A 27,124-nucleotide genomic window follows, 5' to 3' on the forward strand; every position below is an offset into this window, starting at 1 on the left:
AGAAGACAGGTGGATCAGTATTGTACTCTGCTGAAATTGCTGAAGCATGAATTTTAATGGAAGAGTAAGACAGGCCATTGTGGAGCATTTCTGCGAAATATTCCAGGATATGTGCCATGTTCATAACTTTTGCATCTAGGCCCTTTGAGGTGCTCCAGGTGTGGAATCTTTTCCATTTTGCTGAGTATGCCTTTCTTGTGGAAGGCCTGCGAGCTTCCATGATGATATCCTTCACTCTCTTGGATAGCTTATCCTGGTGATGAATCAAGGTATTTTCCAGGCAGTTAGTTGCAATGTTTTCAGGTTGGAATGCAGAGTTTTGTAATTGTGCTGTGTCAGGAGAAGCGGCCATTGTGGAAGAAGCCATGGTTTCGTCCGTGACATGCTCTTTAGCAATGGGTACCAGTGCTGTCTTGGCCAGTCCGGAGCCATCAGAATCACTCTTGGCTGCTCTGCCCTCATCTTCTAAGACCTTGGTCATTAATGTAAGAGGTGGGAATGCATACACTGTTAGGAGTTCTCCAGCTGAAAGAGAGGGCGTCCACTTTCCATGCTTGTGGTGGTATGTCCTTGAGCAGAATTTCTTCAGCTGATGATTGTGTGGGGAGGCAGAGGTCTATATCCAGTCTCCCCCAGGATTGTGTTATCTGATGGAAGATGTCTGGGTGCAGCATCCATTCGTGTGCATACATGATGTTCCTGCTTAAGCTGTCCGCCAGTATATTGTCCTTTCCTGGCAAAAACTGGGATTGCAGCTCTATATCGAGTGCCAAGGAAAGTTCCCATAGATTCAATGCCAGTCTGCTAAGAGGGATGGGTACCCCCTTGTTTATGTACCACAACTGGTGTTGTCTGTCCTTATTAGCAGGTGGCCTTGATGTAGAAATAGCTTGAAGGCCTCGATTGCATGCATCACTGCCAGCATTTCCTTTTGGTTTATGTGCATACGGAGCTCTTTTTGTGACCATAGTCCTTGAATGCACCTTCCCTCCATGTGCGCTCCCCATCCGTGGTCTGAAGCGTCCGTTGTAATGTTTGGCTGGCTATTGGTTTGCAGAAGGGCAGACCCCTGTTTGACTGGCTTGCTTGAGCCCACCACAGAAATTCACTTTGAAGGCATGGGATGAGTGGTATCAAAGTTTCCAAGCTGTGACTGTGCTGAGTCCATTGTAGTTTCCTCATATGTAGCCTTGCTTGAGGAATCAGAAGAATGCAGGAAGCCATGTAACCCAGGGCCTGCAGGATTTTCCTTGCAGTCAGCTGAGTTTGTCTTGACAGGTTTTTGAAGTAATCCGGTAGTTGACTGTTTTTCTTCTGTGAGGAAAGCCATTTGGGTGGTTGTCTAGATTCTTTGGGATGGTACAAGAATTGACTTGTGAATGTTGACTGCATATCCCAAGGCCTGAAGAAGGTGGATGGCATAATTGAAGTGTTTCACCAAAGTTTGTTGGCTGTCCGCTTGTATAAGGCAGTCGTCCAGATACGGGTATATTTGCATCCCCTGAAGTCTGCAGTGTGCAATTACTGATGCCAGGCATTTCGTGAATACTCTGGACGCAGTAGATAAGCCAAAGGGCAATGCTGAGAATTGATAATGCTCTGTACCTACAAGAAATCTGAGGTGTCTTCTGCAGCTTTGTCTGATAGGGACATGCAGGTATGCCTCCTTGAGGTCCAGAGTTACCAGCCAAGACCCCTTGCCCAGCATGGGAAGGAGTTGCTGTAGAGTCAGCATTTTGAATTTTGGCACAATGAGAAGTATTCAGTGCGGACAAGTCGAGAATAGGCCTCCATTGCTTTTCTTTTCTTGGAACAAGGAAGAGTCTGGAATAAAATCCTTGGCCTTGTTCTGAGAGAGGAACCTTTTCTATTGCTTTCATTTGCATTAAGTTGGAGATTTGTTTCAAAGCCTCTGCTCTTTGATTTGGTGGCAGGTCTGGCATGCCTTTTCTTTTCGGTAATGTGGAAATGGAACCTGTATCCTTTGTCTATTATTTGTAGTGTCCATTTGTCCCTTGTAATAATGTGCCAATTTTCTGAGAATAAGGAAAGCTTTCCGCCCAAAGGTGCTTCCAATTGAGCCCTGGTTGGCGGTGTCAAAGTAAAGTCATTGAGTCTGTCCTTGTGCAGCAGTTGTAGGCCCTGCACTACCTCTCTGGTTGGGAGGCTGCCATTGACGTCCTCTGTAGGAGCCTCTAGCTTGCCCTCTACCTCTGGGACGCCTGTTCTTGCCCCTCTGAAATCTCTGTCTGGAAAGGACCAGTTCTTGGAAGGCCAATTTCTGCTGAATCTTGGTGGTTGGACTTGCATAAAATCTTTGACTGTTTGTACAGATTTTGCCTTTTCTTCAAATTTCTTTAAGACCTCCTGAGCGGTGGAGCCAAATAACTTTTGCTTTTCCAGTGGAGCACCAGAAGCTTTGCTTTAACATGGTCTGGCAGAGATTGTTCCTTCAGCCAAGCAAGCCTACGTATGACTGCACCTGTCATAGCTGACCTACATGAAGCTTCCAATGCATCATAACCACACTGCAAGAAATGGTTGCTAACCTGTTGAGAATTATGTACCAGATCCTGAAGTGATATGCGATCTAGGGGTTCAGGTGAAGACAGTTTTTTATGCAATTCAAATACTCTTGGTACTGTATCATATGAAATTGACAATTTATAGCCCTCATAGAAAGGGTAGCAGAAGTATACACTTTTTTACCCCATCGCTCTAAAGCCCTGGACACACTTTCAGAGGGGAGTGGATTTTTTGTAGCGACAGCTGCAACCCCTTTAGAGCCCTGGGAAATAGTTTCTGGATCAGCAGAGTGGGCCTTGTAAAGGAAAAGATGTGATTCCGGGACCCTGTAATACCTATCGGGTTTGGCAGGAGGCGGAGGGAGAGTGTCAGGGATTGTGCTAGACTCAGAGTACACATCAATGACATTCAAAACAGGGGGAATAGCCAAAGGTCTATGCTGAGGCAAATGCAAGAAGGTCCTTAATCTCTTCCTGGAATCAGAGAATTCCTGGCCCTGCCATTGGAAATGCTCCCTCATAGTGTGCAGAGTTTCCCCAAAGGACAGTTCTTCAGGAGGGGAGGCCGAAGGGATAGATTCCTCTGCATCAGAATCCTCGTAGGCCGAAAAAAACTCCTCCTGGTAGTCCGAGAGAGCAGAGCCATCAGAGGCCTCATCTGAGGAGTGGGGATCAGAGGGCTCAACCCTGGGCCTTTTTTCTGTAGGAGGTTGAGAGCCCCTGTCCGGATGAGGCTGTGAGCCCCTAATTAATGAAATAAGGTCCTCTGCTAGACTAAGGATCTGAGAACCTGTAGTGGGTCCCTGAGGGATAACCCTGGGAGGCATAGATTTCGAGTGTTTAGCAGCTTTAGCCCTTGAGAATGCCTCAATAGACATGGATGCAGGAGGCATGGCTGCACCACATGCTGGAGTAGTTTTGTCTAAGGGAAGGATGTCAAACGGTTCCTGGACACCAGATTCTAATGGAGATTCAATAACCGATACAGTAGTGGCCTCCGGGGCAGAGGCTGTCGGTTGCACGGTTTCGGTGGACGAAGTACCAAGGACTCTGTTTCAGCCGAGACAGAGACACTCACGGTAGGCCTGGCCATGGTTTCAGCCGAAACCGAGTGTCTGTCCTTGCCCTTCCGTTTCTTTATTAAATGTGAAGTCGGAGTCTGACGGCATATTGTAAGCAAAACTAGCCCCAAAAAATTCCTCTGCAAACTCCACCCGACGTGTAAGAGTGCGTCGGTTGAAGGAAGCACAGGCGGAACAGGCCGAGACGTCGTGGTCTGGGCCTAGGCAAGGTAGACAGTAAGAGTGGAAATCCTTATGAGGTATTGGTTTCCCACAAGTTAAGCAATTATTAATTTTATCTGACATCGGCTGAGGCAAGAAAGAGTCCCCAACGGGGTACTTAGCTTTTGAAGTCTTCGGTTTAGCTGAATTACAGGAGCTGGCCGACCGGCACTTGCGAACTGCTTCTGCTTCAGGCACCACGCGGCAAGAAAGACTGGGGAAGATGGCGTCGGCTGACGCTTATATACCCCAGGCGCTCTGACGTCGGGGAAAGGGCGACATCAGCCGACGCCGGACACAGACTTTGGAATCCGGCCGACCGAAGGGTTGCCTGAGGCAGGACAACCCATATGTGATGACTGCAGATGCATCCTTGAAGGACATCATCTTCCTATCCCCCTGTGGGCACAGTATAAATGGTCACAGATGTGCTCTCGTAGGCACCTGTTAGTCTCTCCTACATAAAATGAGCAACAACCATTGCAAAATGCAAGAAACTAAATCCTTGGAATTACAGTCACCTGATGGTAAATATGAGAACTTCCTATTACTATTTGGGAGTGTTAAGGACCCAAACATCAATACACATACAATAGGAACAACTATTACATCTCCATGACGGTGTTAAAACCAATAAGACAAATAATGGGAAACCATACATTTTAATCATCACTTATGGGTGATGACATAGTACCCAATAGGAATGCTAATGGGAATACTACCTTTTGGGCCAACACACACTAGTGATAAGAAGATTAGAGATTTTATTCATAAGCACTGGACTCTATTATGCACAGATCAGGAAATGCATAGGATTGTTGGTGACAAACCATCTTTTGGATAAAACAACAAGTAGTCACTAAAACAAGTTATGCTATCCTAAATCAACCAATCAATTAAATAGAGTTATATCTGATCATAGGATGAGGAGATTCAATAGTTGTTCCTATTGTATGTGTATTGATGAGTCTGTGTCCTTTACACACCCCCAATAGTAATAGGAAGTTCTCATTTACCATCAGGTGACTAATTCCATGGATTTAGTTTATCTTGCATTGTGCAATGGTTGTTGCTCATTTTATGAAGGAAAGATGAGCAGGTGCCTACGAGAGTGCATCCGTGACCATTTATACTGTGCACGCAGGGGGATGAGCTACAGCACATTGGCAAAACATGATTAACAATGACATGGAGCATACTTTTATCTTTAGTATTGGCAGTCATGAGAATATTAATAAGGGAGACCTCACGAATAGAACTTCAGGCAGAACTTAAGTGGATTTTTTTATTACAAAAACAGTATTATCCTGGGTTAAATGATAGTATCTATACAACCCACTTTAAGAGCAAGACCTTTGAAAAAGAAATAACCCATGTATATAATTCAATATGCTGTTTTTTTTTTTTTGTTTGTTTTTTTTTTATTAGCATACAAATACTTTTTTTTTTTTTTAGGTCAATGTATTTAAGATAGTATACGTATACATTTGTTAGGTTAGTACTGATGTATATTTTTTATATTTTGAATTTATATGTATGCTTTCTATTGTAAGATATAGTGCTTGTAGCTTTAAAAGTGAATTTGTGACGTTACTATGGTAGTTAATACCAGATGCACTTTGATCTTATTTGCTGGTTGAAATTATCTTTGCATTTTTAAGAATATAATTTGAAATGAATTTTAGATCTGATGCTTACTGCAAAAGCGCTTATCTGCATTTTATCTCGTCATTAAAATTTGTGTTTTACATCCACTGTGGACTACTTGGAGGTGATTTCCCTTATATATTTTCACTTGTTGCAGTCCAGTGGTTAACGTTCTTTAGGCATAGTGTCTCTTGTTTGCTGTTCTTTAACAACCTGTAATGAAAGAGGCAAGCCACTCTGGATTTTGTATACAATTTTGTTCCAATGAATTCCAGGTCCTGTGTGGGAGATAGTTGTGATTTTTCTTTGATTGAAATGCCTAAAAAAACTAGGCAAAGGTGTACAACAGTCTGCAGCGCAAAACAGCAGATGCCTGATGGGGGTGGTGTGGAGCAAGTCATCTAGATATGGAAACACAGAATCCCTGTAGCCTTAATTGAGATGCTACAACTTGCCATGCATTTGAACACCCTGGGAGCTGTGGTGAGACCAAAGGGCAGTGCCCAAAATTGGTAATGACTAGCTCCTAGCCGGAAGCAGAGACATCTTCTGGAGTGTTTATCCATCTTTATGTGGAAACACGCGTCCTGAAGATCTAGAGAGTAAATCCAATCATCCTTCTCTAGAAATGGAAGGATGGACTGAACAGTGACCATCTGGAATTTGTCAGTTATGCAGATTTGTTCAGTACACTGAGATCCAAGATTGGCCTAAGTCCCGTCTTCTTTGGCACTCTGGATCCTATCTGGTTCTGGTGCGATTGCTTGGATGACTTTGAAGCAGCTTTTGAATTTCTAGTGCTGCTATATCCCTCTGACTGGGTGGATCATTGGGTATTCGCATTTGTGGTCTGGGGAAAAGCTTTAAGGGAATGTGGTAACCTCTGGTGACTATTGTCTGCACTCAGGAATCCAATGTTATTGTGAGCCAGGCTGAGTGGTGCAGAGAAAATCTTCCCCCCAACTGCTTCCAGAGGTAAGCAATTGGGCTGCCGCTCAGGAATGCTGGTAGGGTTGTCCAGAAAAGGAATCTCTGGAACCCTGGTTGCGTGGACCCCTCTGCCAGGGAGGGCAGTCTTCCAGAAGTTACCACCTCTGCCCCGGGGGAATACTCAACATGTGCCCTGAAAAAACACTGGGTCTCCTTTAACCACATCTTTTCACTCAGATTCCTGGAGTAAGGTCGTTGTGGAGTGGAAAAATGCATGCCCACAGCATAAAGGGTCTTCCCATCCTTTTCACACCTGGCTAACATGTCTCTAACTATGGGGCTAAACAATGAAGTAGCAGCAACTGTAACATTAAAGGAAGACTTAAAGGGGTCCACAAAAAAAATCACACAAATGCATCCAGGCATGACGCCTGATGGCAGCTCCTGTACCTGCTGCAATAGTCATCCCTTCAGCTGTATTCACAATAAGCCACACAGCAGAATTAGAGATAAGACTCCAGGGTGGCAAGCTGTGAGGCAACCTTATCCCGGACCTCCTCAGATACTGCTCTTTCCAGGGTGTCTGAAAGCTCAGTTATCAGATCTCTTTGGAGTCTAGTGAAGTGTGCCAAACAATTCAAGGACCGAATAGTGAAGATCGTTGAAGCAAAGACCCGCTTCCCAAATCTGTCCATCGTCTGGGACTCTCCATTAGGAGGATGGACAGTTGAACTCTTGGCAGGTTCCTTCTTTTGTGGCCACCACCGTGGCATCCACTGCTAGACCCTTAGACCAATGGGTCTGATCCTCAAGGGCTGAAAGTATTTTGTCCAGTCTCCAGGGAATAGGCTCTGTGGTGACAGCAGCCTTCCCACACTCTGTACAATAAGTTTGATTAGTTCATCAGCAGGCAGGGGTCACCCAAGAAGTAGATGGCTGGACATAAGCTTGCAAGAAACCAGATTTCTCGGAGGATAGGTTTAAGGGCTTCCAATCACCCCTATGTTTTAAAGGCTTCTAATCACCCCTCTGTTTTAAAATCTCCAGAATGTCTCCAAAGGAGACATCTTCAGGGGGGTGACCCTTTCCCTTAATTATAATCTGTATCCTGAGTGACTGTTCCTTCTGGAGAATCCAAGTGCTTCCTCTTGCATGATCTCTTACGGGGGTTGTACCTCAGGGAGAAGATCTGAGGACTCTTCAGACAGGGGACCCCGCCCTATAGTATCTTGCTGCTCTTGTACCCACTGCCCCGAAGTAGTAGACTGTGGTAGCTGCGAACCAGAGGAAACAAAAATATGGCACTCCGGGGATGTACCAACTGTGAGTCTGCTGAGGCTAGAGCTCTCTCCATAATCTGGAAGGCAGGCCTGCCCGAAGAGGGATGGCAGCCTAAAACAGAGCACCTCAGAACCGGGATCATACCCAGCTCCAATTAACCCCCCCCCCCAGAGAGAGAAGGGATGACTTGAAACTACCAAGGTACTGAGAGCTGCAGAATCCTGGAACCAGCAGCCAAATTTCAACATTCCCAAAGGAGATTCAGGTCTTTCCAACAATGGGCTCAGCAGCTGACCCAAGAAGGGGAATATCTAGTCCTGGGGGTATCTATCTCGACCCTCAGCACCATAGACTGCTGGATAGAAGATGAAGATAGGATTGAAATAGTAGAAGTGGCATCTAAATCTGTGCCAGAGAGGTCGTTGACACCAAAGCTATCTGGATACCTTCAATAGTAGACAGCACTGTAGCAGATTTTGTTGGTTGCAGTGCCTAAGCAGAAGGTAATGATATCTTTGGAGCTTTTGCTTTCAGTTACGAAGGTGTCAGAACTGGAGATTTTTGTGTATTGAAGTCATGTACCTTTGGGGGGGGTATTGGATGGATATTTTTTAGTCTCGGTTTTTGGAGATTTTGAAGTCTCTGCCTCAAAGAGAATTTCAACAAGCCCTTAAGAATCAATTTTGTTTATCTGCAAGAGTTCAAGCACCAAGGCCCTTAAAGAGTTTACATGGAGGTTGAATTTCCAGGTGAGGAACACCCAAACAATAGACGCAAGAAAGATGCCCATTTGAATTGGGCATCTTTCTGCCACAGTCTTTACATTACTTAAACCCAGAGGTTCCTTTCTGCCAGGTTATCTAGTCAAGTACAAGGTATGCCCACACATGCACACACTTAAAAAGGGAAGACGCGACAAACTTTTTTTTTAAATTATACCAGTTATAGTATATAAAGACTATCCAAATGGGTATGAAGAACGCATTTGACAGAATTCTAAGCTGTGTGCGGTATCCTCAGAAGCGTTCCAAAAAATTAGGCTTCCTGCAAGGGTAACAAAATTCCACACATCCAATGTGAAAAGAAAATTGTACATCTTTTGAAAGACTCGCTTGCCCCTTGACTTTACCTATACTGAATTTTAAATAGAAATGCACCAATTACTCATTCCACTTTTCCATTAAGCTTAGTTTGACCAAGCCTTTAAATCTTAGTTTATTCATACTCTGGATCCATTTCGGCAATGTGCGCTTTCCAGTGTTTAAATACACATGCTAGAAAGGTGTCTCAGCATTTTCACCCAAGCCACTTCCATTCTACCCATGTTACTCCAAATAGCCAAAGGATACCATGAGTTAAACGCATATGGTGATTCACCCCTACCTCAATTTTCATGAGGACAGGGTTTCTTCAATAACTAATCCTTTATGCCAAAAGTGCTAACGGCTTATTTTAAAAGCCAAACGCTTTCTCTGCCGACTGGATCCAGAGTATTTATTCTCTTTACGTACATCACAGTGGTGTGGGCTCTGTACACTTGCAGAAGTCCTGAGGACCAGTGACAACTTAAAGTTTTCAAAGCATTGATCACTACCAACATCCCTCCAACACTTACCCACTCAGAAGGGTTCCATAGAGCTTGCACTTGTATCCCTTTGGATACCATACATCACACAAGTCTGATGCATCTGTAGTTGGACTGTATGGGGCCAGAATGGCAAGTGAGAAACCTGGAATGAAAGATCTGCTCTATCCAAAGAATCACCCTTTATTTTATTTATCCTTTAACACATTTCACAGCTGGGATTTAAAAGGACAAAGGCTGTAGACGCGGAATCCAGACTGAGCCAGGTACCACTGTATTTTCCTAATACAGGGTCAGGGGAAGCATGAGTCTCAGATGCCATGCATCTCAAAATCCTGAGAAATTCACTTGGTGTGTGAATGATTGGAGAAACCCATAACTTCTGAACATCTCTACCTTGTCTAGAGAAAGGCTCTTCGCAGGGCAGAATCCAATAGACATCCAAAAGCACAATGCTTACAAAGCATTGCCAGCAGTTTCCTAAGCATCACTTTAAGTTCAGAGTCATTCAGATAGTACATAATAATATGAGAGAAGGTGATGTCATGGGGTCTCTTGAACTCCATGAGTTAAAATGGATTTTTAATTTTAGATCCCACATTGAACCTGGCCTGAATTTAGCTGTTAGTATCAGACCAGCCTTATTAGGAGATAGATGAATAATAATTATTCATTCTTTAAGTTTTAGTTTTTTACAATCAAAAACAATAGCATTGTACATAGAGGAATAAAATTGATTTATTTAATATAGTTATTATAATCAATTTATAGTTAGATTAGTTATTTATTTACATGTATATACATTATTATCAGCGATTGAAACATTTTATAGACATTTAAATATGCTGTCTTTTGTAAATATCGCTATGACATTCTTCTGAGATATATGCATTTCTGTTAATAGTGATTGAAATGTATATATTTTATAGACATTTAAATATGCTGTCTTTTTGTAAATATCGCTATGACATTCTTCTGAGATATATTCTCTTAACGTTTACCAGCATTTCATTCATAACAAATGTTATATGTAAAAAGGCAGCTTTATGAGTCTATTTTTTGGATATGAATCTATGAATAGATTATTAGTTTGAGATGTGTAGTTAAAACTGGTATTTGGTTTATGTTGATAAAAATTTTTGTCTGTCTTAGAAGCGTTATGCTTTATATGTTAGAGAAGTTCTTTGCATTAGGCTAGATGCTGTTCTGATACTGTTTCTTTAAATGATTTAATAGGTTCGTCTAATTGATGATTAAATTGGTTAATTGTGAGTATTTTAATATACAAGGATGAATTTTAATTAATTGATGTAACCTGATGAAGCGCGCCATGGTGGTGCGTGAAAGCGCTTGTTCTCTTTTTTAAATTAAACTGCTTTATACTCATCGTGGTGGTTCCTTGCAGTTTTTCTACAAGAAACCCATAACTTCTGAACATCTCTACCTTGTCTGGAGAAAGGCTCTTCGCAGGGCAGAATCCAATAGACATCCAAAAGCACAATTCTCTTGGAAGGGACGAGAAAAGATTCCGGAAGGTTGATTTGAAAACTAACTGAAGAGTCTGGACAGTGTCTACAGACCCTTGACAAATGGATGTCAATATTTTTGTCCAAATATAGAAACATGGGAATACCTTGAAGCCTGCAATGACTGGAGCAAGGCAATTTGTGAATATCCTTGGAGCCATGGAAAGTTCAAAAGGCAAGAAAGAACTGGTAATGTAGCCCAGATACAACAAAAACCTTAACACCTAACTGCTCACTACTGGAAATGTGATCATAACCATCTTTTAAATCTAGTTTTACCATGATGGCTAGAGGGAGGATTATAGGAAGAAGGGACTACCATGATGGCTAGAGGGAGGATTATAGGAAGAAGGGACTGAAGGGAGAACATTAACTTGGGAATCTTGAGAAAAAAAATATTTATAAAGGAAAGGTCCAGTACAGGCCTCCAACAGCCTTCTCTTTGTGGTACCAAAAAATCCTTGAATAAGAACCTTTACCCACATGTGAGAGTTAAGGGGATTCTATTAATAGCCTGGGCCAGCATCTGGTGCAGAAAACGAGAAAGAGAAACCTGGTTCACTGGGCAAGAAGAATCCCCTGAAGGGGGGAGAGCTTTCCATGGCTAAATGGAACCCTGCTGGATTACCTTCAAACCCATCTGCCTGTAACAATTCAGTGCCAAAAAGAAGATGAAGTCTCAGAGATTTAGACACTCATACTGAAAGGACTGTCCTTGGCTTTTAGGCTTTTCATTTCACTTGAGCCCCCTTACCATTGCTTATTATAATTCTGTTAACTGGGACCTTTTTGTTTAAATGGGTTACTGAAAAAGGAAGCAGAGGTGAAAGAGAATTTTTTTCTTTCTTTTAGAATATCTGGAGTCACTCCTTGTATTAAAGTGTAATGAAAGAGGAATGTTAACACCCCAGTTACAGACAGGCCAAACTCCTCAAAGGGAGAATTTAAAATTTCATTTTAACATCTTCAGGAAGATTCTTAGAACAAAGCAAAGTTAGATTTTTCAGTACTGTCCCAGAAGCAGCAGCTCTAGGGGAGGCAATTGGTAGCACCATAAGCATAATTTTAAATTTGCTGGATACTTGCCAAAATGATGTACTACAGGCATTCACGTTTTTAAGGCGAAAAAAACTCAGAAGAGGGAAATTTAACTATAGACTTCTATAGGAAAATCCTACAGGATTACAAAAGTAATCAAGGAAATACATTTTCTTCCTAAAATGTATCCGCCTTCCCATCCTTGTCAGAAAGAACTGTGTTACCAGCTATAAATGGTTTTTCAGAAGCAGCTTTGGATAAAGAAATCACAGCTGGGTCAGCTTTAGGATTTGAAAAACAAATGACAGATACCTCATGTAAACTGTCAAAATTCCTAGGAGCAGGAGCTTAACTAGGAGGTAGGTTTAAAGCGGAGAGAAAAAAAAAGCATTCCTTTAAGCAGGCAGAGCAGCTGCAAAATTTGGCATTTCTAACAAACCACAGAAAGTTTTCTGTGCTATAGGAATTTCATTCTGCTCCCACTGGAAAACCTCTCATCATGGATAAAATTTCTAAAAAAAAAAAAAAAGGATTCATTCACTATGTTCCCTTTTCCCAGGCAACTCCATGGAAAATAACAGCCTCACAAATAACGTACAAGTTCCACTATCACAGCAAAGTGAACACTCTCCAGCCCCTTACCCAGAAACCAAGATTATTTCTCCCTTGCCCATCAAGGGCATCCCTACAGCTGCAAAGAACACTTAAGATAAGTGGTCTGAGAAACAAGGGGCCACAGCAGTCACCATCAGCAGCTGATGTGCAACAGGAGCCAGACTAACACTCACTCGTTTCATACACACACTAGTATAAAAATGACCATAAAGACCTTTTACAAGCCTAGCCATACAACCAAACCCAATATTGTTCCCCATGTACCTTGGGTGTCTATTAGGAGAGATATGTTAGTTTAGAAGTAGCCAAAGGTTGTGTGTGGAATGGGGTAGATAATTTTACTTGCCATCTGCCTTTGTCCATTAGAGGAATGGGTGTCATACTGAGGGCTAAATGTAAGAAAGATTTTCCATTCAATGGGCAAGGTTGCATTTCAACAGGATCAGGGATTACCCTCTGCTTCACATGGATGGGGAGCTTATTCCCTAGTGCAGGGATCCTTTAAGATAAATAGAAAGTACAGTTGTGTACACCTACCATAAATGTAGATGTTAGAGTGTCTTTACTGTTGCAGTCACAACTGTAGGGTGATCCTGCCGGCAGGCAGCCCGAGGTCGGCCAGAATCCCAAAGTCTGGGTCCGGCGTCAGCTGTACCAGCAAGTACCCTGACGTCAGAACGCAGAGGTACATAGCTGACAGCAGACGCCATCTTCTCCAGCCTTTCTTGCCCCAGATGTCAGAAACTCCCCAAAGTATCCAAAAGGTGTCCCTAAGGAAACACAAATACACCACAAAGGAAGAGGAGATAGAACAAATAGAAAACAAGAAGGGAAGGGTGGGAGGGAAACCCCGACTGCAACAGTGAAGACACTAACATCTACATTTATGGTAGGTGTACACAACTGTACTATGTTCTTCGTGTTTCACTGTTGGTCATAACTGTAGGGTGGAATCCCAAAGCTGTGAAGGAGGGAGGAGGTTATGCAGAAGGGGCAGCCAGAAGACCCTGCAAGACAGCAGAGGCAAAACCTACCCTAGACTTAGAATACAAAGGGAGATTATAGTGCTTAGAGAAGGTATGCACTGTACTCCAAGTGGCAGCTTCCAAAATGTCCTTGGTAGGAACTCCTCTGAGAAAAGCTGCTGAAGTGGCAGCTGCCCTAGTAGAATGACTCCTAACAGTGCCTGGAATCGGTTTCCCAAAATGAGAGTAACAAAACCTTATTCCATGAGCAATCCATTTGGAAATAGTTTGTTTAGAAATAGCCTTGCCTAGAGAACTGGAGGCATAAGAGATAAGCAACCATTCAGATTTCCTGAAATCTTTAGTTCTGTCCAGGTAAAATCGTAGTTGTCCGTGTACGTCCAATGAACGTAAAATCCTTTCCCCTTTGTTTTGAGGATTTGGAAAGAAAGTAGGAAGGTGAATAGTCCGATTTAAAGACACTTTAGAAATCACCTTAGGCATAAATGTAGGATTGGTCCTCAAGGCCACCCTGTCTTGATGGAAAATAAGGTAAGGTTCCACAGCCATGAGAGCTTGCAACTCTGACACCCTTCTTGCAGAAGTCAATGCTAATAAAATAGCTGTTTTCCAGGATAAGAACTTGATATCCGAAGCAGCAGCAGGCTCAAAGGGAGGTAAAGTAAGCTTCTCCAAAACATAAAATTAAGATCCCAAGCGGGAACAGGAGGAGTTCTGGGAGGTCTTAAATTCTTAGCCCCTCTCAAGAATCGTCTCACCAGTTGATGAGAAAAAATGGGGGGGGGGGGGGTCAGTGTTGAAATGAGCCGAAATAGCAGAAGCATGAATTTTGATGGAAGAGAATGAGAGGCCTTTAAGCAAGAGTTCAGAGAGGTAGAGTAAAATGGAGGAAATATCAGGTAGAAGAGGATCAGAACCCTGATCCCGCATCCAAATACAAAATCTTTTCCATTTAGAAGCATAAGATTTTCTAGTGCTAGGACGCCTAGCTTCCAAGAGAACATCCAAAACTTGTTTGGGAAGAGCAGAAGGAATCAAAGGCCTTTGTAGAGCCAGGCTGCCAGGCAAAGAGTCTTGATTTGAGAGTGTAGCATCTGACCCTGATGTTGGGACAGAAGGGAAGGGGACAGAGGCAGAATACAAGGAGGTTCCAAGAACAGGTGTTGTAAGGTTGGATACCAGAACTGCCGAGGCCAATTTGGAGCTATCAGAATGATAATCTTGGGTCTGTCCCATTTTATTTTCAGTAGCACCCGAGGCAGAAGAGGAAGGATGGCATATTCCGAAAGATTCCTCCAGCTGAAAGACAGGGCATCCACTTTCCATGCCATTTTGTGGAAGGACCTGGTGCAAAATAGAGGCAACTGATGTTTGAGATGGGATTCAAACAGATCTATCTGAGGACAACCCCAAAAACTGATGTAATCCTGCTGAATAAGTTGGGGTCCAGCATCCATTCATGGGGATCCAAAAGATTTCTGCTTAGGCAGTCTGCCAAGAGATTTTGCTTCCCTGGGATAAATTGAGCTTGAAGATGCAGGTTCAGATTTAGAGCTGTGTCCCATAGACTCATGGCTAGTCTGCAAAGGGGGTAAGAGTGGGAGCCCCCCTGCTTGTTTATGTACCACATGACTGTGGTATTGTCTGTACGAATCAGATGATGTCCTGGTTGCAAAAATTTCTGGAAGGCTAGAAGAGCATGTTGGACTGCCAACATTTCCTTCAAGTTGATGTGCCAGTGAAGATGTTTCTTTGGCCAATAGCCCTGCTGGCAGTGGTCTAGAAAATGAGCTCCCCAAGCATAATCCGAAGCGTCTGTGGGTCATGATCCGAGAAGGCTGAGGCAAACGAAAGGGGTTTCCTTCGTTTAAAGCACATGTCCTGGACCACCAAAGGAACTCCTTTTGGAGGCAGGGAATCAGAAGCATCATTGTTTCCAGGCTGTGGTAATGCTGAGACCATACACTCTTTAGGTACCACTGAAGTTCTCATATGAAGCCTTGCATTTGGAATCAACAGGATGCAAGAAGCCATGTAGCCCAAAGCCTGCAGGAATTTCCTTGCAGTGAGCAGAGTCAAAGTAGCCAAGGTTTTGAAAGTTGCTGCCAGATGAACTTGCTTTTCTGGAGTGAGGAAGGCCTTTTGCAAGCTTGTGTTTAGAAGAGCTCCCAAAAAGATCATTTGTTGAGAGGGGATCAAATGTGACTTTTCTGTGTTCACTGAAAATCCCAGTAGTAGGAGGAGGCGCTGAACAAATGCAGATGTTGAAGTAAAAGATCCTTGCTGTCCGCCTGGATAAGGCAGTCGTCCAGATAGGGGTAAATTTGAATCCCTTGGAGTCTGCAATAAGCTACTACTGGAGCCAGGCACTTGGTAAAGACTCTGGGCGCAGTAGATAAACCAAATGGCAGTGCAGAGAATTAAGTGTCTCGAGCCTGCCTTGAATCAGAGGTATTTTCTGCATTCCTGTCTGATGGGAATGTGTAAGTAGGCCTCCTTCAGGTCCAATGTTACCATCCAAGCATCCTGAGAGAGCATGGGAAGAAGTTGTTGCAGAGTAAGCATCTTGAATTTTGGAATTTCCAGAAAAGTATTTAATACTGAGAGGTCCAGAATAGGTCTCCATGCATTTTGCTTTCTTGGGACCAGGAAAAGTCTTGAATAAAAACCCTTGCCCATCTCTGGTAGTGGGACAGGTTCTATGGCTCTCATGGCCAATAAAGCGTCCACCTGATTTAAGGCCTCTGACCATTGATGTTTTGGCAGATCTGGCCAACTGTAAGACCTTGGCAGAGTATGAAAGTGGAATTTGTAGCCTTTTAAAATCCCATCTAAAACCCATTTGTCCTGGGTTATAAGAGTCCTGTTTTTTTTTTTTTTTAACCAAAAGATAGTTTTCCTCCGAGAGGAGCTTCCAGGCAAGAAGGACCTGTAGCCCAACAGAGGAAGTCATTGGGTCTGCTTCCTTTGTGATTGAGGTCTGTCTTCTCCCCTTCTAGGTGAAGAAGCAGTCCACTGTCTGGACCTATAAGAGGCCTGTGTCTGTGCCCTGCCTCTAGACCGTCTATATCGTCCCCTTTGAGGCCTGTCAGAAGTGGGAAAAGACCAATTTTTAGAGGGCCAATTTCTAGAAAATCTTGGAGGCTGAACTTGTAAAAAGTCTTTGACAGTCTGCATAGATTTTTCTTTTTCCTCCATCTTTTTGATAACCTCCTCAGCCTTAGATCCAAATAACACATCATGCTGAACAGGGGCATCTAACAGTTTCACCTTAACCTGCTCAGGTAAATTCTGCTCTCGAAGCCAAGCATGTCTCCTTATAACAGTACCAGAGGCTGCGGCCCTGCAAGAAGCTTCCAAGGCATCAAATCCACAATGTAAACTATGTTTGCTAACTTGTTCAGTTGCATGCAAAACATCCTGTAATTCCTTGTCCTCTGCACATGCAGGAAAAGTAGAAAGCCTTTGCTTTAAAACAGACAAAAGAAATTGCTGATACTTGAACATATGAAACTGGCAATTTAAAGCTCTTATAGAAAGAGTAGCAGAAGTATAAACCTTTTTGCCCCACCTATCCGAGGCACGAGAATCCTTTTCAGAGGGAATACGATTTTTAGATGAAGCGGCCTTAGCAGCTTTAGAACCCTGAAAAATAGTTTCTGGATCTGCAGAAGGGTTCTTAAATAAGAATTGATGGGAATCAGGGACTCTGTAAAATCTATCAGAGTTAGAAGGAGCAGGCGGCAAGGAATCAGGATTCAGGTTAGCTTCAGAAAAAGCATCATCCACAATGTCAAGCACAGGAGGAATAGCCAAAGGTCTGTGTTGAGGGAGAAGGAGAAATTCTCTGAGTCTCTTTTTGGAAGCAGAATAATCCTGACCTTCCCAATGAAAATGCTCCCTCATCTCATGTAAAGTTTACCCAAAAGAGAAATCTTCAGGGGGAGAAGCAGATGGAATAGAGTCCTCTGCATCTGAATCCTCATAAGGAGGAAAAGAGTAATCCTGGTTAGAGGAAGAGACAGAAGACAGAAGCCTGGTCAGAGGAATCATAAGGTAAATCCTGTCTAGGCCTTTTTTCAGGAGGGGGATGAGAACCCCTAATCATTGTAAGTAAATCCTCAGCCATCCGTAGTAAATGCTTCTAGGACTTGGGAGCTGAATCCGAAGCAGCTGGAGTAGAAACCCTTGGTTTTACAGGAGTTTTTGTCTTTGCCTTTGACTTAGTAGAAAGTTATATGTGAAGGCCTGAAAACTCCCTCAGAAGCCGGGACCTGCACAGCGGTTCCGGACCCATCTAAAGGAGCGACGTCCGGAGGTCCTGCAGCAGATAAAATATTAGGCCTAGATGGCTCCCCATGGGAGTCCGTGTCGGCCATCGGTTCAGAAGTGGCGGACAGGGGCTGCAAAAGCGCCTGACTACCGCCGAACCCGAAGCTGGCTCCGGCTGCAAAGAATCCTGTTTGGACCTCTGAGGCCTATCCTTGTCCTTGCGTTTCTTTTGAATTCCGGTTGTCGGTAAAGTATCCGACGACATCCTGTAATTAAATAGTCTACCGAAATAGTTCAAGGCCCAATCGTACCTACGCTTGATAGTACGAGAATTAAACCTAGCACAGAACAGACAAGAAACGTCGTGGTCAGGGCCTAAGCAAGGTACAGTAAGAGTGGAAATCTTTATGAGGTATCTGTTTTCCACACGATATACAATTATTAACTTTCTGACATCAGAGGAGCAAGAAAAAAAAGTTTCCCCAACGGGGTACTTAGCTTGAGAAGAGAAGTTGAAAACTTCGGACCTAAGTAAATCAAAGCACGTTGTTCTGAAAACGCCAACCAAAGACTTGCGAGCTGCTTTCCATCGCACGGCAAGAAAGACTGGAGAAGATGGCGTCAGCTGTCAGCTATGTACCTCTGCGTTCTGACGTCAGGGTACTTGCTGGTACAGTCAACGCCGGACCCAGACTTTGGGATTCTGGCCGACCTCGGGCTGCCTGCCGGCAGGATCACCCTACAGTTATGACTGCAACAGTGAAACATGAAGAACATTGTGCTGGTGAAAACAAATATGTATGTAGCGGGCAAAGTTTAAATCCTTTATATAGTTAGTGCTATTCATTTTGCAGTAACCTGAGGAAGACCAGTAGAGAGATAATGCCTTAAGGAGATATGTGCTAGTGCGTGTTAATAGCCCGAATTCTCCTGGTGAGAAACCTCTGAGCATTCTAGCTGTTGCAAATATCTGGTCCGGTACATAAAGGAGTCACTGCACTCAATGCGTCTAACAAGGGCCAAGTAAAGTGTTAGTATATCTTCCTTTGGACCTCCTGCAGTGCACACTATCTGGTCCGGACTATTTATGTCAAGTCCAGGAAATGCTGTGGACTGCAAGTTTGAGGCAATGTGTTTCCCAGTCAAAGTCCCCCATGAAATGGGTATTTGTGTGGATGGTGCGTCTCCAAGTAGGTCTACATACGAGTTATGGGAGTCTTGTAGCATAGATGGTGACTTATAGCTTGCTATGATATGGCAAGTGACCCTATCCATGGTGACTTGAACATAGATGAAATCAAGGGCATCATCCCATTTAACCAACCTGGAGGTATACTTGTTGCTAATGTAGACAGACACTTCCACCTTCAGATCTTGTCAGTGCTGCTGATGATCTAAATATGTGAAAGGCACTGGAGTAGGACAGCTTGTAGGGTGAAAAGTTCTTGTTGTGGCTCCACGCATTGAGAAGCAACACCTTATGGTTGCTTTAAGCATTTTTGTGTGTGGCTATGTTGGAAGGTTAGTCACTGCCTAAAAACAAAAAAAAACACAAGGCAATAAGGGGACAAACTCCTAGACCGCTTTTGTTTTCTTCTAGAAGAAAAAACAGAGACCAATTGTTGCCCATACAAGTAAGCGGTGTGTCTCTGGACAAGTTAGTGCAATGTACAACACAGAACAAGTAGATCTGAGGTAGTAAACCACTGACCGTCCTTATCCCAAATACAAAAAAACTAGAGAAAAAATTCTGTCAAAAATAGAAATCTTTTCACAAAGTGTTCGCACACACGCACACACGCACACACGCACACACGCACACACGCACACGCGCACACACACACACACACGCACACACACACGCACACACACACGCACACACGCACACACGCACACACGCACACACCCTTAGAAATGCAGTAAAAAAAATAAACATGTTTCCAAACAAAAACATATTTCAGTCAGAAAAAAAAAGTTTCTCGGGAAAATAAAATTAATGGAAGGTTTTCCCTCAACAGGAACCTTACTTGCCCAGCTATGAAGGATCACTAGCCAACTTAATTACACAGGTTCCAAAGCAGTGCTCTTTGGCAGCAGGAAAAAAAAAAAAAAAAGATACAACCTAACCCACCAACCAAAACAAACCAGCACTGAAACATTCTGTGATTCAACTGTGTTTGTATGAAGTGCTACTCAAGCTCTTGACAGCTAAGTACATGGAAGGTATCTTTAGCTTTAAAGAAGTCTGGTCCTCAGGAGTGGGACCCATTTAGCTTTGGCTACTGCTTTGTCTGGTAGTTGAATTAAAGAGCTGTTATAGAGCTTGGTAGCTGAAGAATTAAAGGAGTTGTTAAATAGCCATTTCCTGTGGGCAAGAAGTGCAGTTAGATTCCCTCAGCAAGTCATTTAACTAGACACTGCTCCCCATGCTGAGTGTGAAAAAGGTCTATGGAGATCACTGCTCCACCTCATGCACAGTGTGAAAAGGTGTATGAAGAGCACTGCTCCACAAAAAACAAATTACAGACAACACACACTTCAATAAGTAATCTAAACTGAGCATCAAAGGCTGTAATTTATGTTCACCTGCAAACCTGGGTTGCCAAACCAACACACCACAATCTGCAAAGCAAGCTGAAAGTTTCAAATGGTTGTGACTACCTATTCAGAACTTGTCAAAGTTCTCCATCTATCCACAACGGACACCAACAGGATAAATGAGAGGAAACTGGAAACCTTGCTTGGTTCTTTTCACAGAAATATGTACTATAGGGTTAGGATATAGTATTCTGCATCAAGCTATAAATCTGGGAAGAACCCCATATCACTCCAATGCTTTCCATACAAGCCAGCATACTGGATCAAAAGCTTTGTGAAGACCCCACCAAAAGGGCACTATCGCATCTTAAATTTTATAAAAATCCTGTATGGTTTTAGCCATACTGTCACTGCATCTTGTACCCTCTTCATTTCTTTAATGAATTCTAGAGGATTGCTGCTAATAAATCCCAGAAGAATTTCTCAGTCTTAGCGAGTACTTTAGCAGATAATTTTAAAAGCTCTTTGTAGCAGAGAAATGGGTCTATAGTTTTCAATGAAATTGTCCTTATTTGGTTTAGGCAACATCACTTGTGCCTTCAATATATTCTGTGGGAACCTCCCAGTTTCGCAGGACTGGTGAAATAGCCCTAGCAGAAAGGGTCCAAGTTGGTGATTAACCTTATAAAATTTGGTAATTAGCCCATCAAAACCTGGTTCTTTCCCCTCTTGTAAAGGTATTTGCACGTTGTCAGTATCTCAAATGTGAAGTGTTGACAGTGCCAGCCACCTATACAACATTCCTTAACTCAGCAATGTCAGCCCTTGTCAGAGTATAGGTCATCTGTTTAGTGTTAGAAGTGAGAAGCCCCCCCACCATCTTTCAATATGACTATATGCAATTTAGCCCTTTGTGCATTTTCTTGCCAGTATCTTGGCAGAGGTAAAAACTTGGCCTAATGGAATAATTTAAGTATCTCCAGTCTACAGAATATATGGTGGATATAAAAAGTTTACACACCCCTGTTAAAATGCCAAGTTTTTGTGATATAAAAAAGAGACCACAATAAATAATTTCAACACTTTTCCCATCATTAATGTGACCTATAACCTGTACAATTCAACTGAAAAACAAATCTGTTAGGGGAAAAATAAAAAATGTACAATACGCTGGTTGCATAAGTGTGCACACCCTTAAATTAATACTTTGTTGCGTATGCACACCCTTTAACTTTGTTGAAGCACCTTTTGATTTAATTACAGCAGTCTTCTTGGGTACACACCCACCATCAATTAAAGAGACTGATTACCCCAAATAAAGTTCAGCTGTCCTAGTAGGATATTCCTGACGTTTACTCAGTTGTCTGCTACAGCAAAAACCATGGTTCACAGAGAGCTTACAAAGCATCAAAGGGATCTCACTGCTTAAAAGGTATCAGTCAGAAGAGTACAAAAAAATTTCCACACCATTGGATATACCATGGTACACAGTGAAGTAAGTCAAAGTGGAGAAAATATGGGACCAACAGTGACACTGCAAAGAACTGGATGTCCCTCCAAAATTGATGAAAAGACTAAACGAAAACTGGTCAGGGAGGCTGCCAAGAGACCTACAGCAACACTGAAGGAGCGGCAGGAATTTCTGGCAAGTACTGGTTGTGTACTAAATGTGAATCTCCCATATTCTCCATATGTCTGGGACTATGGGGTAGGGCTGCAAGACAGGAGCCTTTTCTTACACAGAAAAACATCCAGTCTACTGAAATTTGCAAAATACATCACGTCTCCCAAAAGCATGTGGGAAAACGTGTTATGGTCTGAGACCAAGGTTGAACTTTTTGGCCACAATTCCAAAAAATACGTTTGGCGAAAAACACTTTGCATCACCAAAAGAACACCATCCCCATGGTGAAGCATGGTGGTGGCAGTATCATGCTTTGGAGTTGCTTTTCTTCAGCTGGAACTGGAGCTTTAATCAAGGTGGAGGGAATTATGAACAGTTCCAAATACCAGTCACTTTTGGACGAAAACCTTCAGGCGTCTGCTAGAAAGCTGAAGATAGAGGAATTTCACCTTTCAACACAACAATGACCCCAAGCATACATCCAAATCAACAAAAGAATAGCTTCACCAGAAGAAAATTAAAGTTTTGGAATGGCCCAGCCAGAGCTCAGACGTAAATACAATAGAAAATCTGTGAGGTGACCTGCAGAATGCTGTGCACAAGAGATGCTCTCGCAATCTGACAGATTTGGAACGCTTTTGCAAGGAAGAGTGGGAAAATATTTCCAAGTCCAAGATGTGTCATGCTGATAGACTCCTACCCAAGAACACCAGTTGTAATTAAATCCAAAGGTTCTTCAACAAAGTATTAGTTTAAGGGTGTGCACACTTGTGTAACCAGTGTATTTGTACATTTATTGTTTTGCATTTCTTTCCCCCAACAGATTTGTTTTTAATTGAATTGTACAAGTTATAGGTCACATTAAAGGAGGGAAAAGTACAGTTTTGTACCTACCATAAATGTAGATGTTCGAGGATTCCATTGCTGCAGTCCTGACTATTGGGTATAGTCCATACCAGAGTATAAGGCTGGCGTCGGCCAGGGCGCATTAGACTGACGCCAGTACGTCAGTCGGTACTAATGCATGACCGACGTCATATCCTCAGTCTTTTCTTGCCCCAGATGTCAGAAGACCCTAAAAGACAAGTCCCAAAAACCTGCACCAAAAACATGTACAATATATACAACAATATATACAAAAATATAAGCATGTAAACTCACCTACACAACCACCCCTAAATACAGAGGGAAGGAGGGAGTGCAGCAATGGAATCCTCGCAGATCTACAAGTATGGGAGGGACAAAAATGTACTATGTTCTTCGCCTTCCATTGCTCCAGTCCTGACTATTGGGTAGAATCCCAAAGCAGAGGTAAGGGAGGCTGGCAAATTATAAAGTAGTAGGAGCTGACAACATGCCTTGCAAAACAGCTGTGGCAAAACCAGCCCTAGACTTAGAGTAGATAGGAAGGTGATAATGCCTAGAGAAAGTATGCACTGAACTCCAAGTAGCTGCTTCCAGAATATCCTTAGTTGCCACCCCTTAGAAATGCTGTTGAAGTGGCAGTAGCCCTAGTGGAATGAGGCCTAATCCCAGCTGGAATCTCCTTGCCATGATGGGAATAACAAAATGCAATGCAAAAGCCAATCCACCTAGAAATAGTTTGTTTTGACACAGCCTTGCCCTGAGAACTCAAGGCAAAAGAAACAAACAACTGCTGAGACTGCCTGAAATCCTTAGTCCTGCTGAAATAATAACGCAATTGCCTGTGTACATCTAAAGTGTGCAAAATCGTTTCCCCTTTATTTTGAGGATCTGCAAAAAACGTAGGCAAATGAATAGTTTGGTTTAAAGCCACACTAGAAACCACCTTAGGCATAAAAGAAGGATTAGTAATGATACCCTATCCTTATGGAAAATCAGAAGGGCTCCACTGCCATAAGGGCCTGCAACTCAGACACCCTTCTTGCAGAAGTAATAGCCAACAGAAAAGCAGTCTTCCATGACAAATATTTCAATTCCGCAGTAGCTGCAGGCTCAAAAGGTTGTAGAGTAAGTTTTTCCAACACAAAATTGAGATCCCAAGCAGGAGTAGGAGCTCTGGGGTCTTATATTCTTTGCCCCTCTAAGAAACTGCTTGAACAAAGGATGCGAAAACAAAGGTGGGTCACAATCATAGTGAGCTGAAATTGCTGCAGCATGAATCTTTATGGAAGAAAAGGACAAACCTTTGTCCAATAATTCAGTAAGATATTGAAGAGCCACACTCAAATTAGGCTCTGAAATCTCCAAATTCTTTGCTGTACTCCAAAATAAAAATCTCTTCCATTTTCATACCTCTCCTTGTACTAGGTCTTCTAGCTTCCATAATCACATTTAAAACTTGTTGAGGAAGTTGAGACCTGCTGTGTTTCAACACAGAATATGCCAGGCTGTTAGATGAAGAGAGTGAAGCTTGACATTGAGCAGATGACCGTCCTTCTGAGATAACAGATGAGGAATCAGAGGTAAAGGCCATGGAGGCTTCTTTACCAGACTCGTAGTAGTGGGTACCAGTGTTGCCGAGGCCAATCTGGAGCTATCAAAATCATCCTTGGCCTGTCTTGTCTGACCTTTAATAGTACCTTTGGAAGAAGAGGTAGAGGTGGAAAGGCATACACATGAAGGTTTTTCCAACTGAAAGACAGAGCATCCACTTTCCAAGCTGTGTGATGAAACCCCTTTGTGCAATACTTTGGCAGCTGGTGGTTTAGTGGAGAAGCGAACAGATCTATGTCTGGAGTTCCCCATGACACTGTCAGTGTTTGAAATACATGAAGATCCAGTTTCCACCGGTGGGGATCCATGATTTGTCTGCTTAACACATCTGGTAAGGAGTTCTGTGCTCCTGGCAGAAACCTTGCCTGAAGAGTTAGTTGCAAGCTTAGTCTCCCATAAAATCATTGCTTGCCTGCATAGAGGATAAGAATGTGTTCCCTTGTTGATGTACCACATGACAGTTGTGTTGTCTGTTAGAATCAACACCTGCCCTGGAAGAAGTAACTCCTTGAAAGCCATTAATGCAAATTGGACTGCTAACATCTCCTTCATGTTGATATGTAGATGCTGTAGTCTGGCAGGCCACTTGTCTTGTATCCACTTTCCTTTTAGATGAGCTAAATCTGACTTGCCTCTGGCCGGGTCACAGAGAGTCCCTTTGTAGGTGACATTCCCTGAGCCCACCACAAAAAATCCTTTTTGCAAGGTATTATTTGAATGACAGTGTCCAAATCCTGGCAGTGCTGAGTCCATACATTTTGAGATACCATTGTAGCTTCCTCATATGCAGTTTGGCATTTGGGAAGACAGAATATACAGATGCCATGAACCCTAATGCCTGAAGGACTGTCCTTGCAGTCAGCACGGACTGATGAGATAGTTGATGGCAGGAAAGTAGCAGACTCTTTTGTTTGTACGGTGGTAAAATGGCCATCTGGGCTGTTGTATCCCGTGTCACACCCAGAAAGCACATGTCTTGAGAGGGTACTAGACTGGACTTTATTTCGCTCAGAATACCCTAGGCATCTTAGCACTGCTATAACATATTCCAGATGCTGTAGAAGGTCTTCCCTTTCTTGAGCCAGAATCAGGCAGTCGTGCAAGTAAGGATAGATTTGAATTAGTAGAAGCCTGAAATAAGATATCTCTGGAGCCAGAACCTTTGTGAATACTCTAGATAAGCCAAAGGGCAATGCAGAGAACTGATAATGAGAATTTCCAGCATACTTCCTGCAACTTAGCCTTATAGGCATGAAGGAGGTAGCTTCCTTGAGATCTAAAGTTACCATCCAGTGATCTTTGCCCAGCAGAGGTAAAAGCTGTTGTAACGTCAACATCTTGAACTTGGGAATGTCCAACGTGTTGAGGAGAGATAAATCCAAAATTGGTCTCCACGTGTTCCCTTTTTTGGTACAAGGAACAGGCGAGAATAAAATCCTAGGCCCCTTTCTGATACAGGGACTGGCTGAATGGCCCCTATGTGAAGTAACTGTAAAACTTGCTTGTGAGCCTCTTTTCTTTGTAGAGGAGGAACGGGCATTGTATGGAAATAAAATCTGTAACCGTGGTGAATGATATCCAACACCCATTTGTCTTGAGTAATTAAATCCCAATTTTCTTTGAAAAGAGACAGCCTTCCTCCCAAAGGAGCTGCCAAACGTGAATCTGCTGGCAGCTGGAAAAACAGGTCATTGGGTCTGCCCTGCCCTCACCAGAAGTCTGAGCAGGTGAAGAATCATAAGCAGGATATGTCCACCCCTTAGCAGGCCAATTTCTACTAAACTTGGAGGCTGTACCTGCAAAAAATCTTTAACAGTTTGCATAGACTTAGCTTTGTCCTCCATTTTCCAAACAACACATCAGACTGTAAAGGAGCATCCAAAATCCTTGTCTTAACATGCTCAGCCAAATTTTGATCCCTCAACCAGGCATGCCTCGAAGAACAGAACTGGTAGCAGCCACCCTCGAGGAGGCCTGTACAGCATCAAAACCACATTGCAAAGAATGCTTACCCACTTGTTCAGACACATGAACCAAATCCAGCAACTCTTTACACTCAATACCTTCCGCCAAAGCATCCACCTTAGATTTCAATTGTGAAAGGAGATAATTCTGATATTTTAGCATGTGAAACTGACAATTCAAAGCTCTCATGGCTAGAGTGGAAGAAGTATACACTTTCTTTCCCCACCTGTCCAAAGCCCTTGCCTCTTTATCAGTGGGAACAGGATTTTTAACCACAGAAGCCTTTACACCCTTAGGCCCTTGAGGACTCTTAAACAAATACTTATGAGCATAATACCTATCAGGCTTAACAGGAGCAGGAGGCAAAGAGTCAGGGTTCAGGGAAGCCTCTGCAAAAACATCTTCCACCACATTCAACACAGGAGGAATAGCTAAAGGCCTATGCTGGGGTAAAACAAGAACTCCTAAGCCTTTTCCTGGAGTCAGAGTAATCCTGGCCTTCCCATTTAAAGTGCTCCCTCATGGAATGCAAAGTCTCTGAAAATGAGAAATCCTCAGGTGGAGAGTGGAATCATCCACATCAGAATCAGAATAAGTAGGATACTCCTGCAAATCTTCCACAGAAGATTCTGAAGCCTCTGAACACTGTTCAAAACTATCAAACTCGGTTCAACCCTAGGCCTCTTATCAGGCGGGGGCATAGAACCCCTAATCATAGTAATCAAATCTTCTGCCATTTTAAGCATATGTTTCTTAGGTACCAAACCCGAAATGCTAGGAGAAGCCCCCACTGAGGCTGAACTAGGCCTACCTCTCAATGAAGTTTTGGCA

The 27,124-nt window shown here is 43.0% G+C and overlaps 1 protein-coding gene across 1 annotated transcript in view; it reads right to left on the reverse strand.

Moving 5' to 3' along the window:
* Positions 1-27,124, reverse strand: part of NCAPG (non-SMC condensin I complex subunit G) — a 1,684,114-nt gene that overhangs the window by 1,492,220 nt on the left and 164,770 nt on the right. The window lies entirely within an intron of this gene.

The sequence above is a fragment of the Protopterus annectens genome, chromosome 2.part1, assembly GCF_019279795.1.
Source record: "Protopterus annectens isolate FY-2018-M chromosome 2.part1, PAN1.0, whole genome shotgun sequence".
In the NCBI taxonomy this organism is placed as follows: domain Eukaryota; kingdom Metazoa; phylum Chordata; order Ceratodontiformes; family Protopteridae; genus Protopterus; species Protopterus annectens.